Here is a 15,984-nt window from a genome sequence, read left to right as displayed (position 1 = left end):
ATTTGATAAATATTAATTCCAAAAAAAAAGTTTGGAAAAAAGACCCAGAAAATAAATCAAGTCCAGCTACTGGTCTTCCTATAAATAAACTTATGCATGAAGAATATTTCTTTATTTGTAACTTGTATTTCAATTCATCAGAAAACCTGAGTCTCAGTCTTCCCACTATAATCTGTCTTCACCTATGCTTAAATGAGCAATTTCTCTGTGCCCCTTTAGGGCATAACCAAATATCTCAAAATTATCTCATTTACATACTTTAAATATTATATTCCTTAGTATTGCCTTACTTGACTTGGGGGAACCAAATATATAATGTCAATGCCATCTATAAAAGGACAATGTGCTAACCAAAATATTAAGTTGTTTTTTTCCCCTTTGGTATGGGTGCTTTCTAATCCCCTTTGCATTATGCTTTGCATCAAATCCTATGTATTTTTAGAGACCCTGTCAGTGATACTTTTTCCGTAAATATTTTGAAGTCTCTCTTAGTTGTAATTTCAGAGTGATTATTCTTTCCAAAGAACAAAATGAAGTATTTGGTGCACATTCAGCAACTTATATGATGTTCTCTTTAAGGACACGGTCTGTGTTTGGTTCATCTCAGAAACCTATTGCACAAATCAAGTTCACATATATATTTGCAACATTAAATCATATGTTTCAAGCATATAGGCATGTGGGTTCAGAAATATGGATCCTACTACCTGCTAGCACTAGTGGCAGCGTTAATAAGACTTGGGAACACCAGGGGGATTCATATTGTAGGTACAGTTTTGTACTTTTAATTCTTTACATGAATGACAACATATCATTCAAATGATCTTTTCTACGCATTCATCTATTTTTATTTTGATAACACTTCAAGGATGAGAAATAATGAGATGTGAAATTACTATGTAACTTGTAAAATGCTATCTTTAGATGATTCTTATAAAAGCAACAAACTGTGGACATTATTGTTTCTATAAATAAGTAATAACAAAATGATTAGAGTATGGCATAAGGCAGGGTGACAGACATGAATTTAATCCCTCCTTTAGGGACATTCTAGTTAACTGACCCCATTAAGTGTTTAAGTGTCTGTTTTTTCATCTGTAAAATGTCAAACAACATTTATTGAGTACTAGCCGTGTGTTTTATGCTGTGTATATAGTTGTACTTAGCATAATACATATATATGTACTTATATATTTTGTGAATATATTAATTAAATTGTATTACTGTAGTACTTAAAAATTTTAACAAATAAGACTGAGCATTATTAAAAATAACAAAACTAAAGGTACATAGATAACTACTATATGTATATCAAAGGTAGGAAACATCTCAATCGTTCAATGGTAAAGCAAAGTTCATTTTATATTTCCTGTTGCAAAAGTAATCATGATAATTAAATAAAAAATCATATAAAATTACTTTATGTAGCATATTTTAAACTATTTATTCAACAGATGTTTTCTTCCTCCCTTTTTTACTCATGCATTAATGGGAATTATACAAAATCAAAGAGAAGACTTGCATGTAGGACATTTTCTTTAAGTAAACTATTTGGATAGCATCCATTTAAAAATACAACAAGAGTTAAGGTACTCACCTGGCTTGTAAACAACCCAAATTGATCCCTGGAACTACATATATTATCCGAGGTTGCCAAAAGTAATCCCGTAGCACAGAGCCAGAAGTAAGGCTAAGTAACATGTGGTATGGTTCAAATCCTCCAATGTCCTCCCAAAACTGGAAAATGACACATGAAAATTTTCTGTTCCTAAAGTCCAAATTGATTTTTAGGTAGCTAATGTTTCCCAATGAATTTTATCTAAGTAACTACTAATATTAATCAGTTAAATCTACCTATAATTCGTACTTGTTAGTAACTTTCAGAAATGTCCTAGAATTTGAATTTGAGCTGGTTGGTCCTTGAGATAAGATTAATATGTTGAGAGAAATAAAAAGAAATTCAAAGACTATTGCTCTTTTGCTTGGTTTATTTTATTGAAGTGGTAACACCTTGTCATTTTTTTCTTTATACACATACACATACACATACACACATGTACAGATACAAACACACACATATGCATACACAATGCCAAAAACATGCAGATGTAATGTAAAAAACTCACCCAATCATCTAAATGTTTAAAAAATATCCAGATGTTAGATTTAGAGTGCACAAACCATCTGGCAGATCAGCTTAGTTTTTGACTTTTCATCCAGCTGTCGGGTGCTATGGAAGGACAGTCTAGCTCTATACTTAAAGGTGAGAAAAGAAAATGGTGTAAGATGTTTATTGCTAGTCTTCTAGAAAATATTACCTATAGAAGCAATTTTTATTCAGAATTACCTACTGTAAAACACGTTTTATACTGAAATTTCAAGCAATTGATTCTTTCTAGTAAAATTTCCAGATTCAAATTTGAAGTCAAATACTTTAAAAAGAAAATTATCAAATATTTGTTTTAATAAAATTGTATGGAACATATTCAACCAGAAAGCAAATTTTCTTTGCACAATTAAAATAATCTGTGCAATGCCATATAGCACAGTTAGAGACCAAAAGATGAAATCCCAAATACTTCTATCTCTCTTTCTCCACAAACTAAATACTCACATGTGACAATACACCAAAGTCAAGGCCACAGATCAAAGGTAGCTATTAGGCATTAATATTGAATTTTGTTTTGATTTTAATTTGCATGATGATACCTCTAGAATTACTTTGAAGATTACCAATTTATTTTTGGTAAAAACATCTAGCATGACCAATTTAATTTTTAATTCACAACAGAGGAAATTAAGAATTATTTTGTTCTAGATAATCTAATAGTCACACATCACAGGCTTTAATATATATAAATATATAATAAAATCTAACATGGTCCATATTGTTCTACTTTCTATATTCCTTTATGTAAATATTTTTTGTATTTACAAAATATTTTGTTCCAACAATAAAGTAGCCAAAAAATCATAATACATACAAGAATCTCTGAAAAAGTACTAAAAGATGTGAAGAGATTAACTAAGGAGAAATGGTGAAAACCAACAGGAAAGTCAGAGATTCTGGAGAAAGCAAGAAGCAAAGGATGAGCATGAAAATTTATAGACAGTTTGAGGGTAGATTTTCAAAGTGGCATGTGACAGAGCCAAGCACAAATCCTCTTACTTATTAACGGGATTTGTCCCTGTACCTGTCACACAATGCTTTGAAAATATCTGCCTGTGTGAAAGGTATACTGCTTCTCTCCATCAGTTTTATTCTTAAGAGACTAATGTATAATCTCTTTAGGTTTCATCTTTTGTATTTCTGTGCACATGACAAATTGTTTTGAACACTTCATCCATACACATAAGAAGGCAGATACTCAGGGCTTAACACTACATATCTAAAAATCCCTGAGATAAAATTTTCCTCATTGGAAATAATTATTCTATTAAAATAAAATTTATATTTATCACTGAAAATTGTCCAACTAATGCATTCATTCCTTGATGCCATAAGACAATTGTTCTCAACCTATTATACTTACTGCCTCTTTTTATAAAAAATATTTTGTATCCCATTTACCATACTGAATAATGGTTATTATAACACTTCGAACACACCTCTTAAAAATCAATACAATATTCCAACTAAAAATAAGAGAGAAATAGAGTATTTCATAATAAAATCACATTTTTGAAATGTAAATATTTGAGTTTCTACTTCAAATTTCTACTTTCTACTTCACAGAGTGGGGATAAAGGGCTGCAAAGTTTAAGAAGAGAACTCCAAGAACGACCACCAACTGGGAGCTCTTTGGCACTATTGCTGCAACATGGGAAGATGCTGTTGTTGACAACATTGACGAGGAATACGATCAACTGGTTCAGCACCTCCATGATTGTGTGAGGAACACCAAGAGAGAGATAGCCACAAAAAAAAAAGCCTGTCTTCAAAAACTCTTGAGCTTATTCATCAATGTGGTTTGGTGCATGACTCTGGCAACTGCAAGCGAACGTCCAAGCTCGCAAAGTAGTGCAGAGATGCGATAAAGGTAGACCTCAAAGAGAGAAGAGCAGAAGTGCTGGCAGATGCAGCAGAAGCTGGGAAAAGTATTTCTAACACCCGCCTGTCCTTCGCCAACCATAAGACCAAGATGACTGCCCTCTGACATCCTGATGGATCTATCACATCTTCCAGAAGGGCAATGGAGAAGATCATCCATGACTTCTACTCAGATCTCTTCGATAGCCATGTCCACCTGCCCACATACCAAATTCCCCAGGATGGATATGTTGTTCCCAGAGTTCTCCCTTCGGAAATTTGACACGCCATTTTTTCGGTAAAGAAAGGAACAGCACCCGGCCCAGACAAAGTCAGACCTGAACACCTGAAGAACCTGCCGTCAGTACTCATCAATACACTGGTTCGGCTCTTCACACGCTACCTGTCTGAACGTAAGGTTCTGTCCCAGTGGAAAACCAGCAGGACTGTACTACTGTACAAGAAGGGAGACATTCACGACATTAGCAACTATTACCCCATCTGCTTATTGTCTGTCATCGACAACCTATTCACTCGAGTCATCCTGAATAGGATTGGCAGAACACTAGATGAAGAAGAACCATGCGAGCAAGCTGGGTTCTGCAAAGGATTCAGCATCATCGACCATATCCACACGATAACCAAGCTCATTGAGGTTTTTCAGGAGTTCAAGATGCTGCTCTGTCTAACATTCATTGATTTAAAAAGGCCTTTGATTCTGTTGAGACGGAAGCGGTCATTGAAGCCCTAGCCAATCAGGGCATTCAAACTCAACACATCAGGATCCTCTGTGAGCTGTATTACGGATTCACTAACAGGATCTCATCATTCTACAAAGAAGTGATCATCAATGTCAAGAGAGGGGTTCGGCAGGGTGATACCATTTCTCCAAAACTCTTCAGTGCCACCCTCAATAACATCATGCGACAACTCGAATGGGAAGTAATGGGAGTGAAGATAGATAATCGGCAACTACACCACCTCTGCTTTGCTGATCACATCGTTGTAATAACACCAAACATTAGCCAAGCAGCACAATTGCTGGCTGACTTCGACTGTGAGTGTGGAAAGGTCGGACTACAGCTGAATCCCACGAAGACAATGTTTATGAGAAACAGCCTCATTCCTGACGCTCCATTCGCTCTCAATGGAACGGCCATCTCCAAACACAACAGTTATGTGTACCTAGGTCGAGAAGTCAACATGATGAATGACCTGGTACCTGAGTTGTGCAGGAGGAAGAGAGCGGGTTGAAATGCCTTCAAGAGCGTTGAAGAAATAGCTAAGAGGATGAAGAACCTCCGGCTCTGGGCACATCTCTTCAATTCCACTGTTATTTCTGCATTAACATACTCATCAGAGACCTGGGCCCTATGCAAACAGGATGAGAACCCTATTTGGGTCTCCCAAAGAGGAATTGAAAGAGCTATGCTAGGAGTATCACGTTTCACTCAAATGAGAGAAATAATCCAGAGTTCCGACCTCCATCGATGATCAAGAATCAGGGATGCTGTCTTGCTTGCCAAGGTGTCAAAAATCAGATGGGCTGGACATGTAATGAGATTTGGAGACTACCGCTGGACTAGAGCCATTACCAACTTGATTCCACTGGACGTCAAAAAACCACCTGGCCGTCCATCTACCAGATGGTCAGACTTCTTCATCAAGATCCTGAATGACTGGTTTGAGGCTCTTCGTGTTCCTAGAAGGATCAGACGCTATTGGGCTACTTTAGCATGTGACAGGGACAAATGGAGACATTACTGGCACCCGCCTGTGCAAGTCAATGATTAACGGGAAGTCAAGTGATCAAGTGATCAATATTTGAGTACTGTTAGCAGGTAAGGCGTTTGCCTTGCACACAGCGACCCGGGTTCTATTCCTCTGTCCCTCTTGGAGAGCCCAGCAAGCTACTGAGGGTATCCCACCCACATGGCAGAGCCTGGTAAGTTCCCCATGGTGTATTCTATATGCCAAAAACAGTAACAACAAATCTCACAATGGAGACGTTACTGACTCGAGTAACTTTTTGAACAGTGGGAGTTCAGTGCTACTGCTATATAATGAAAGTATGAAAAGCCAAGTGCTGAAATCTATACAATTTTGCAAATTTGTAAATGCACCAGGAAACTGACACAAAACTGTTTTGTTGACTGAGCAAAACCATACAGATACTGTAAGTCATGGGGACTAACACAAAATAGAAAAAAAATGGTACATAAAGCTCCTGTCAGTAACAAGTAAATAGTCGAGTTCACAATATTAAATTCCTTTTAATTTACATATTTATTTTTGGAAAATTCAGTATCTATAAGCTGTGAGAGTATTTTATAATAATGTAAAATAAATGGGTGAAATACAGATAGTAATGAAAGGTTTTTCATTTATATGAATGTCTATTAGGACACTCAAAAATCCTGTAGGATGGGGTAAGTTTTCAAGTACTGGGTCCCTCTGCAAATTGCACATATTAATTTTTCTTGACATGAATCACAACAGTGGTAGTATTGATACCATTAGATTTTTTGTAAAAACTAATATACCCTCACAATTCCCAAAATTCTCCTTAAAGTGTGATTCAGGCCTCTCAGAAACAACTCCTGCTATAAGGTTAAAAAGGAGGAAAATAAAACAGTACTTAGCATCTTTTTATATTTATGTGCATATGAATATGCATATATATATATTGCTTTTGAAAATGCACAATGTACTTGGCATTATGTTTTCACAATTGCTTCCTTAAGGCAGGAGTACTTGAGAGTTTTTGATAACTTTTAGTAATAAATAAATGGATTTAGCATATCAGTTCAGATTGTCTGAGTGAAACTTAATGAAGTATTATGCATGCTAATATTGACTACTTAAAAATAGAAAGTATCGTTTTTCCTTCATCGGACTAATATTTTTCTTGTATAAACAATAAATCCATGTACAAAGATATGATTTATAAATCAGAAGATAAAATGAGATGCAGAAGAAATTTGGAGAAAAAGAAATCATGATGTAAGGAGTAGTTTCATGAAAGATACCATGGCCACACGACAAGATGAAATTTATTATTCCATTTATCCTTAAAACAAGCTAACCATAGACATTTACCTTAGAAATCCAAAGTTCCATATTTCTGTGTAGTACAGTTCTACAGAACCATGGATTAATGGTTTCATAAGGTATCAGTCACACTTCCATAGCATTTGCTGATATAAATATAAAAGCTCCATTTTAAAGGATAAATAAAGCCACACTATTATCTAAACAGGGTAAAATTTAACATCCTTGTGGTTTGTGGAAATTTTTGATGTGCCTGCTGGCTTTTCAATAAAAATCAATTATGCCTTAAATGTGAGCGGTAGTCAACATACTACAGACTATAAATTCAATTTCATACTCAGAAATATGGATTAGCTGAACTTGATGCCCTTCCATTGATTTCAGAAAGCAAAAGCTGATAAGGTAAATAATAGTAAGAGGCTTTCTGACACTCCACATCAAGTTCCGGATTTCCATATTATTTTTGTAAGAACTTTGCAGTCACCACAATATCCTCCTTGTGAAATATGTATGATGAATAGATATTATATGGATTGCTGATTCATCTCTCCATAAAGAATGGATATTTGGCTTTCATAAGTCAGTAAGGAGCACAGGATTAAAAAAAAGAGTATGCTTATTTCCTTTGACTCAGTACAAGGTATATGTCAACTGATTGTCAATAAATGGAATGGGTAATTAAAGAACACTCAGATTAACTATTATTGAAATTCCACATATAAATAAAAATTATTTAAACCATTATGTTATTGATACTTTACAAATGTTTTAGCATTGTACACAAATATATATGTACACATATATATAATACATATAAGGATATACATTTTCATGTGTATGTACATGCATATACAAACATATATGGAAAGAGATAAAGGGAGAATAGGTATAAAAATCTGAAAAACATTTAGTTCAGTTTGCTCAAAGAGCACCTTAAATTGTCAAGAATCTCATGGGGCGGGGTGTCTATCATGAGAGCAGAAAGAAAGAAATGACTTGGCACTGAGAAATCTAAGGAATAGTGATAATGAAGAAGAAATTTAGAATAGTCATAAGCATAATAGGAAATCCAATCACATCTGCAACAATTTTCTTTTTTCTCCCTCAATGTGCAGAACATTTAGATTTTTATAGAATTGTTCAAGTCCACACTTGGAGCATTTTATGATTTAGCCATTCCCTTTTGTAGTAAACCTAACGCATCAGCTTAAATCCAAGAGTTCTTAGGAATATTTAGTCCACAGAAAAACTCTCACCTTTTATCAAAGTGTGTTCCTGGTTTTCTGACATAAATGACACAAACATTTCTATGTCACACTCTTACAAAATGAGAATAGAACAAAATGATGACTCATTAATTTAAACATAGATGTTTCTTAAAAGTTATCTGCAGCTGCCCTAGAAGCCAATATTTTGATAAATATCTATAGAAGTCTATTTCTTAAAAGAAATTATAGTTGAATCTCTCAAAAGAAATTAAGGTGTCTCTTTTAAATAAAGCACAAGTAGTTTTATTTTAAAAAAATTAAACATTAAAATAACCTATAATAATATCACACATATGAATAGGGCATATTTAGTATATACAGTGTCTCTGATCTTGTTTACTTTCTAGAGAAATTGTAGTGGAAATGGCAAGTAATTACTGTAGGTTCGACTCACAATTTTTTTTTTCTTTTTGGATCACACCCTGCAATGCACAAGGGTTATTCCTGGCTCTGCAATCAGGAATCACCCCTGACAGTGCTCAGAGGACCATATGAGATGCTGGGAATCGAACCAGGGTCAGCCACTAGCTAGGCCAATGCCCTACCCACTGCGCTATTGCTCCAGTCCCTCTACTCACAAATTTAAAAGTTGATTACACACAAAGTACAAACACACACATAAAGTGGCATAGTTCCATTTTTGGCTATTTAAATTATTTATCACCTGAGAATGAAATTTAAAACAAAATACCTCTTTGGAAATTCCTAAGAATCTATGTGCATGTATGTTCCTTTATAAATATATTTTTCTTTATAATAGAGTAGAGGAAAGGACAGTTTTCAGCATATCCTTTCACGTTTTCTAAATTTAAATAAAGAATATGACTATAAATTTTATTTTTCTTTATCAGCACATAGGCATAAATCTGTAAAACACAAATATTTACATGTGATATAAATAAAATATTTACTTTGAATTGTAAAATTTTAAGCTTCTGTATATGGAACAATATTATCTTTGGAATGTATCTAATAAAAAAATGCCACATCTAACAATTTTTTTCATATGTTGCAACATAACTGTAGCATATGAGGAAAAAGGCATCACATTGTTTATGAAAAAACAATTCTTGTAGATACACTTGGAAAACTGCAAACATTCATAAACAGTTACTCTTTGGGGATAGAGAAAAACTGCCATTAAACAGGTGTTAGAATTTAAATGACATCTCATTAGTGACTCCTTTTTGCAGCTCTGAGACAAATAAAACCTTCATTTAAAAGCATTAGTGCTATTCCTAAGGGTTTCTGGTATCATAATGTTTTGTTTTATGAAGATATTTAGTTTCTTCCAGCATTCTTGCTTATTTGTACAAAATAAACCAATTGCATTTCCAAGTTGAACTAAGTGTGAAGTCAAGGGGTGAAATCAGGAATTTGCAGTGCTGTAAATACCCTCTCCCTACAATGCGAGGAACGCCGGGTCCTAGTCTGTTGAGCAAAGGTATTTTTGAGAATCACTTTCATGCAGTTAGTTCTTTTGCCCACAACAAAAGTAGAGTAATATAAAACTCATATTTATTCAGTATAAAATTTATGACTATTTTTCCATTTTGTCTCAATGTAAAATGTAAGACTATTTTTATAATTTAAGAATTATACCAGATTGGGCAGTCACTGAAAATTTACATACTATTTAAGACACTTATCAGCACTGTTATTTTATGCCATACTTACAAAGACAATCCGTTTCCTAAAGTATAGCAGAGTACAAGTCCTAAAAATCAAGCCAGGATTATAGGAATTTGATTTTCTCATCACCTTGAGAAGTGGCATATTCCTCAATCTAATTCAGTGACTGGGATGCTTAGAATTTGATTTATTTTAATTCTATATTATGTTTGGGAAAGCATATGCTAAGAAGAACAGCAAGGAGACATAAACTTCAAGTAGTTGTTCCTTTCAAAAAGAATTATTATTAATATTGAGTAAAGGAAGTTCAATGATGTGCTTTGGAAGTGAAAAGATAACTAGACAACCTCTGTTTTATAACAAACTTAAAATTGAACTGGGAAAAGATGGTAGGAAGAAAAAGGGAACTATAGTTGTCGGGAATGTCAGATTTGAGGTGACACAGACCCAGGAGTAGGAGAATAGGGGTCATAGACGCTTTGGTTGCTGGGGTGTGCAGTAACTTTATACATCAATACCATAAACATGAATGCTACTGTAACTCCATTACTTAAAATATAATTGAAAAAGAACATGCTCTAAGGACTCATACTATGATTAGATTCCTGAATTGTTGGAAAAAAGCAAAAGTATGAATTTCACAGGGGAAAAGAAAACATTGGTTAGGAAAAAGAAGAGATAGCATCTCCAAAAGGTGTTACTGGAAGAAGATGAATTCATGACCAGTAAATGGGTCTGGGAAAGACAGACTCTGTTCAAGAAATTTGCAGATGAAATTGACCATGATAATGCATAGACAGTGTCATGTGAAAGAGAATACCCTGAACTTGCTAGAGATAAATAGTTTTGAAAACTTTTGGATGATGAGATAAGAAGTGTAGAAAAAAATTAAAGGAATGATAATAAAAAAAAAATTAACTGTGCAGGAATTACTTGGAAACCTACTTTTTGGTGAGTAGGCAAGAAGTCTCTTCATAGTAGTATTATAGAAACCTGGGGAGAAGATAGAAACACTGTAGAGTTAGATACCATTGAACAAGGACTGAGAATTGAGAAACGCAAAGGAACTCTGAAACTTTAACCTGAGCGATATAAAGTAAAGGAGCTGGTTTGGGGACAGATACAAGTATCTGTTTGAGACATATTGTGTAACAGACATTAACTAAAGAGTTGCTATGAAACAAATGAAATACTGGCTAAAACTAAAAGACACCAACTGAGTGGGAGAAAATATTTAGACTTAACATATCAGATAAAGTTTTAATATCCAAGATATACAAAGAACACATGAAGATCAACAACAAAAACTATCAAATAATGTGGAAAGGAAATATGAAAAGTCACATTTCTGAAGAAGACAGATCAATGGCCAATAAGCACATGAAAAAGTGTTCCTTATTACTTATTATTTGTGAAATCCAAATCAAGACAGCAATGAAATATCATCTCACACCAATGAGAATGGCATATAACAAAACATCTGGAAACATTCTTATTGGCAGAGATGTAGTGAAAAAGCAATCTTATTTTCTGTTGTAGGAATGTTGTCTGGTTCAACCCTTATGAATAACATTATGGTGTTTTCTCAGAAAAGTAAGAATAGTGCTGCTACACAACTCAACAATTCTACTTTTTTGTATTTACCACAGGACATGTCCATTCAAAATGATAAATGCACACCATTATTCATTGCAGTACTTAAAACAATATTTAAGATATGGAATCAAACTCGTTGTTAAATTATAGATGTGAGTGGATTATATATAGATATGCCTATATCTATATTCATATTTATATATAAAGGCATGGTATATATACACAATGGAATACTATATAGCTGCAAGGAAGGAGAAAATCCTGCAATTTCTTGGAATTTGGATGGAGATGGAGTGTAGGATAACATTGTTTTGTCCTTCCTGTATAGCCTCAGGTAGTTTAGGTTTATTGGGTTGCTCCCATCACAGTGCTCCCATTCCTATATTTATTTGTAACTTCTTTCTTTATGCTCTATTGACTTGTAAATATTGTTTTTTCTTTTCTTCCTAAGTCCTTTGCATAGCTTATTCAGAGCAATGTCCTTTTTCTATGGACACAAGAAGATAGTATATGCTATGCTTTTGTAACATGACTTTCAGTGATATTTTCCGTCTGGGCATCTGTTCTCTCGAACTAAGCCTCAGCTGCTCTTACTTCCTAGTGCCCCCAAAAGCAGGGTCTCGACAAGGGACTGGATGGAACCAGGGCAAACAGTAAGCTATGTGCTACCCTGGCATCAAGATGTGCCTGGCCAAAGTGCCTAATGCTTAATTATAAATTAAGAGCTTGGTCATGGACAAATGCTGTCATGATCCAAAAAGTAATAACTAGATTTGGACCCTGCTAGGGTTAGGAAAGATTAATGTGGCCTGAGCTCTATAGTCTGAGTCTCTGGCAAGATGTTCCCAGAAGAGCTGCCCTACAAGCCTCAATGTATCTCTTACTGTGTCCATACAAAAATATATAATATTAAAGTGTTGATTGAGTTATTGGACTGAGGAAAGGAGAAAAACACCTTAAGAGGTATTTTGCCCCTGGGAGTCAGGAAGGGCTTTGGAAAATGCTTACATGGTGTTTTGACCCTTAAGTTTGAAGAGCAGAGGAAGGACTTTCTTATGTTGATTCTGCTACCAGCCTAGGTGCAGTGTAGTCCCAGAGTGCTGGGGAGTTGGAGAGACAAGAGAGTGGGAGAGATAAGAGAGAACACAGGGTAACAAGGTGGAAAGACTAGCAAGGGGGACAGAGGGAGAAGAATGTAGAAGAATACAGGAGCAGGCACGTGGAGAGAGACAGCCTAGGCTGCAAGATGGAGCACGGAGAGATGAGCAGGAGAAACAGGAAGAGACAATGAGCAGCAGTGTGAGACTAGAATGGGAGGCTCAGAGAGACTGGGTCAGGCACTTGGGGAGAATGGAATAAACGGTAACTGATCAATCACACGATTTTGGCCCTTGTTTGGTCCACTGTCTGCCGCATGACGTGGGCCGCCCTGGCTGGGCGAGTGGTCTGGAGCCCTCCAGAACCCAGGCGACTAGTGGGAGAGCTGTCAGGGCCTCCCCCAGGCTGTCCCCGGAGATATTATACAATGGAGAATATCACCGTAAGTGAAGTTAATCATAAGAAAAAGATAAATACTGGAAGATCTATCTCCATTATCTGTGGTAAGGGAATGAAAGGAAAATAAGGAAATGGATTGACAGTTGGCAGTCTGGCATATTTACGTATCTGAAGCAAAGAACCATAAAAACTGAAATCATGAGATCCAAACTACAACAACCAAATTTAAAATTGTGCCAGTGAAAGAGGTAGGTTGCAGGGTGGAAGGGAAACTGGGGAACTGATGATGGGATTAGTGTTTGAACATTGTATGGCTGAAAGTCAACTATGAATAATTTTGAAAATCAGGGTGACACAATACAAAACATTTTTGTTTTAAAAAGAAAGAATGCAGAGAATAAGTGAGAAATTAAATAATCCTTTCATAATCAAAAACTATCTGCTGAAATAAGTTTTTCTATATTTGCTACTTGTATTGATAAAATAAAAATCTAAAGTCCAAGAACAGAAAAAAAAGACATTAACATTGAATGTCAGTAGAAGTGATAATGCAAAAAGATTTCTAGTTAAAAGATTAGTTTTTAGTACTTTTCCACTTCTGTACATTACATGAACAAAAACTATTCCTAAAAGTTATACCTGGGGTCCATGAAATAAGAATGTTCATAGAGGAAATCTGAGATTTAAATTATTGTTAATAATCTAATACTCAATGATAAAACAGAAGGACAAAGGATTCTCTGAGTTCAACTTGCACTTAAATGGAAATGGAACATAGGACATAGGTAAAGGTAAAAAAGGTAAAGGCCCTCCGTTGTTCGTCGATTTACTTGAGCAGGCCCAGTAACGTCTCCATTGGAGACTTTGTTGTTACTGTGTTTGGCATATCGAATACATCACGGGTGGCTTGCCAGGCTCTGCCGTGCGGGCGAGATACTCTCGGTAGCTTGCCAGGCTCTCTGAGAGGGGCGGAGGAATCGAACTCGGGTCGGCCATGTTGGCTGCGTGCAAGGCAAATGCCCTACCACTGTGCTATCGCTCCAGCCCATAGGACATAGGAGGCAATATTATTTGTTTATTTATTTATTATTTTGGGTCACACCCAGCGAAGCTCAGGAATTACTCCTGGCTTTGCACTCACAAATTACTCCTGGCGGTGCTCAGGGGACCATAGGGGATCCTGGGAATTAAACCCAGGTCGGCAGCATGCAAGGCAAATGCCCTACCTGCTGTGCTATTGCTCCAACCCCAAGGAGGAATATTATTAAGAGGAAAAATATAAAGATAATTTTTTTAAAAAAAGGGAAAAGGGCGAAATCATGGGGATGGATACATAAACCAAACCAGAAAACCTGAGTTCAACTTTGTAATGGACCAGGATATAATCAGAACTGTTTATAAATTGGTGAATAAAAATAACAATAAGAAATGATGAAATTACTTATGTAGCATTGCTTATTTAAATAATTGCTAAATATATTTCAGTTGATTTTGACGAGGTTATAACACTGATCATTTCAAATTATCATCCAATTCTCACTTAATCATACAGCTTAAGCAAAATAAAGGCCAGAACAAAAGGGGATGAACATAAAACCAAAAGGTAGTTTAAACACAGTAAGTGACATTTATTCAAAAAGAACAAGTAGCAGCTTGCATGAAAAAAAATGTTTCAGCTGAAATCAGCTTATATTAAAAATACCTGGCCCTTTAACCTAAACAGTGGAACACTAGTCTAGGATAACTCTAGAACAAGAGAATATAAATATGTGTGACGTTAAAAAAAATTCTCCTGAAATATAATGAATAGGCATGCATTTTTATTCATTGACTTTATTCTGGTCTCATCCAGGAAATGAATTAAAACGTATGGAAAAGAAATGAAAAAGCTTGTTTTAAAAAGTACACAAAAACATTCCTTGAATACTTATAAACACAGGTAATGTGGTTTTAGTACTCTGTTTGATACTGAAAGCATTTGGGTCAAACTGATAGTAGAGCAGGTAAGGTGCTTACCTTGCATGCAGCATACCCTGGTTCAACTTCTGACATCCCATATTGTCCCCTCAGCACCACCAGGAGTGATTCCTGTTTCAGAGACAGGAGTAACTCCTGAGCATCACTGGGTGTGGCTCCAAAATAAACAAACAAGAACAACAACAACAAAAATCAACAAAATCTCAAAACAAGAATTCATTTTGTTCTCTCAAGTATCAGATGCACTCAACTTTAGCACACTGATTCTCTCACAACAAATTTTTAGGCATGATCTCTCTGTTGCTTAATTCTTTTTTTTTTCTTAATACTTTTTCCTTCTTTTCTTTTCTACTGAATCACTGTGAATTGCAAAGTTACAAAGACATTTATGGTTGAGTTTCAGGTGCAAATTGTACCACCTCCAACCTTTTCCCCAATGCCCACTATTCTCAATGTCCTGTTTTCCTTCTACCCCACAGTCTGCCTCTGTGGATGGCACTTTTGTCCTTCCCCATTGTCCCAGTGTTTCCATCCCTAACTTTCACCCCTCACCGCTGCCCCAATGTCAAGCTTCCCATTGAAGACCATTCCTGCTCTTTTTTATTTTTAATTGCATTGGGCATTTAATACTCCCCTATGAACTTTCGTTATATCACACATGTGAGAGAGATCATTCTGAATCTGTTCCTCTCCCTCTGGCTTCTTTTAGCTCACTATTCTACTCACCAGATTCATTCGTGGTGCAGAAAATTGCATAATTTTATCTTTTCTTAGCGTCCCACTATGTATGTGTATAATACTTTCTTTATTGAGTCAAAGGTTGATGGGCACTTGGGTTGTTTCCATATTTTGGTTTTTGTATATAGTATTGCGGTGAACACAGAAGTGCAGATGTCTTTTCTGATTTACGCTTTTGGGCCCTCGGGGTATACT

At 35.5% G+C, this 15,984-nt stretch overlaps 1 long non-coding RNA gene across 1 annotated transcript in view; it reads right to left on the bottom strand.

The window, feature by feature from the left end:
• Window positions 1-15,165, bottom strand: part of LOC130033672 (uncharacterized) — a 56,609-nt gene extending 41,444 nt beyond the window's left edge. Inside the window, exons 1-2 of the long non-coding RNA XR_008793970.1 lie at window positions 15,091-15,165; window positions 2,127-2,256 (exon numbers count right to left, since the gene is read on the bottom strand). This is a non-coding gene — a long non-coding RNA (uncharacterized LOC130033672). The remainder of the gene's footprint in view (window positions 1-2,126; window positions 2,257-15,090) is intronic.
• Window positions 15,166-15,984: the final 819 nt, after the last annotated feature.

Source organism: Sorex fumeus, unplaced genomic scaffold (genome assembly GCF_029834395.1).
Source record: "Sorex fumeus unplaced genomic scaffold, SorFum_2.1 ptg000054l, whole genome shotgun sequence".
NCBI classification, from domain to species: domain Eukaryota; kingdom Metazoa; phylum Chordata; class Mammalia; order Eulipotyphla; family Soricidae; genus Sorex; species Sorex fumeus.
The sequence above is the reverse complement of the archived record's forward strand: the minus strand, read 5'-3'. Positions and strand labels throughout refer to the sequence as shown.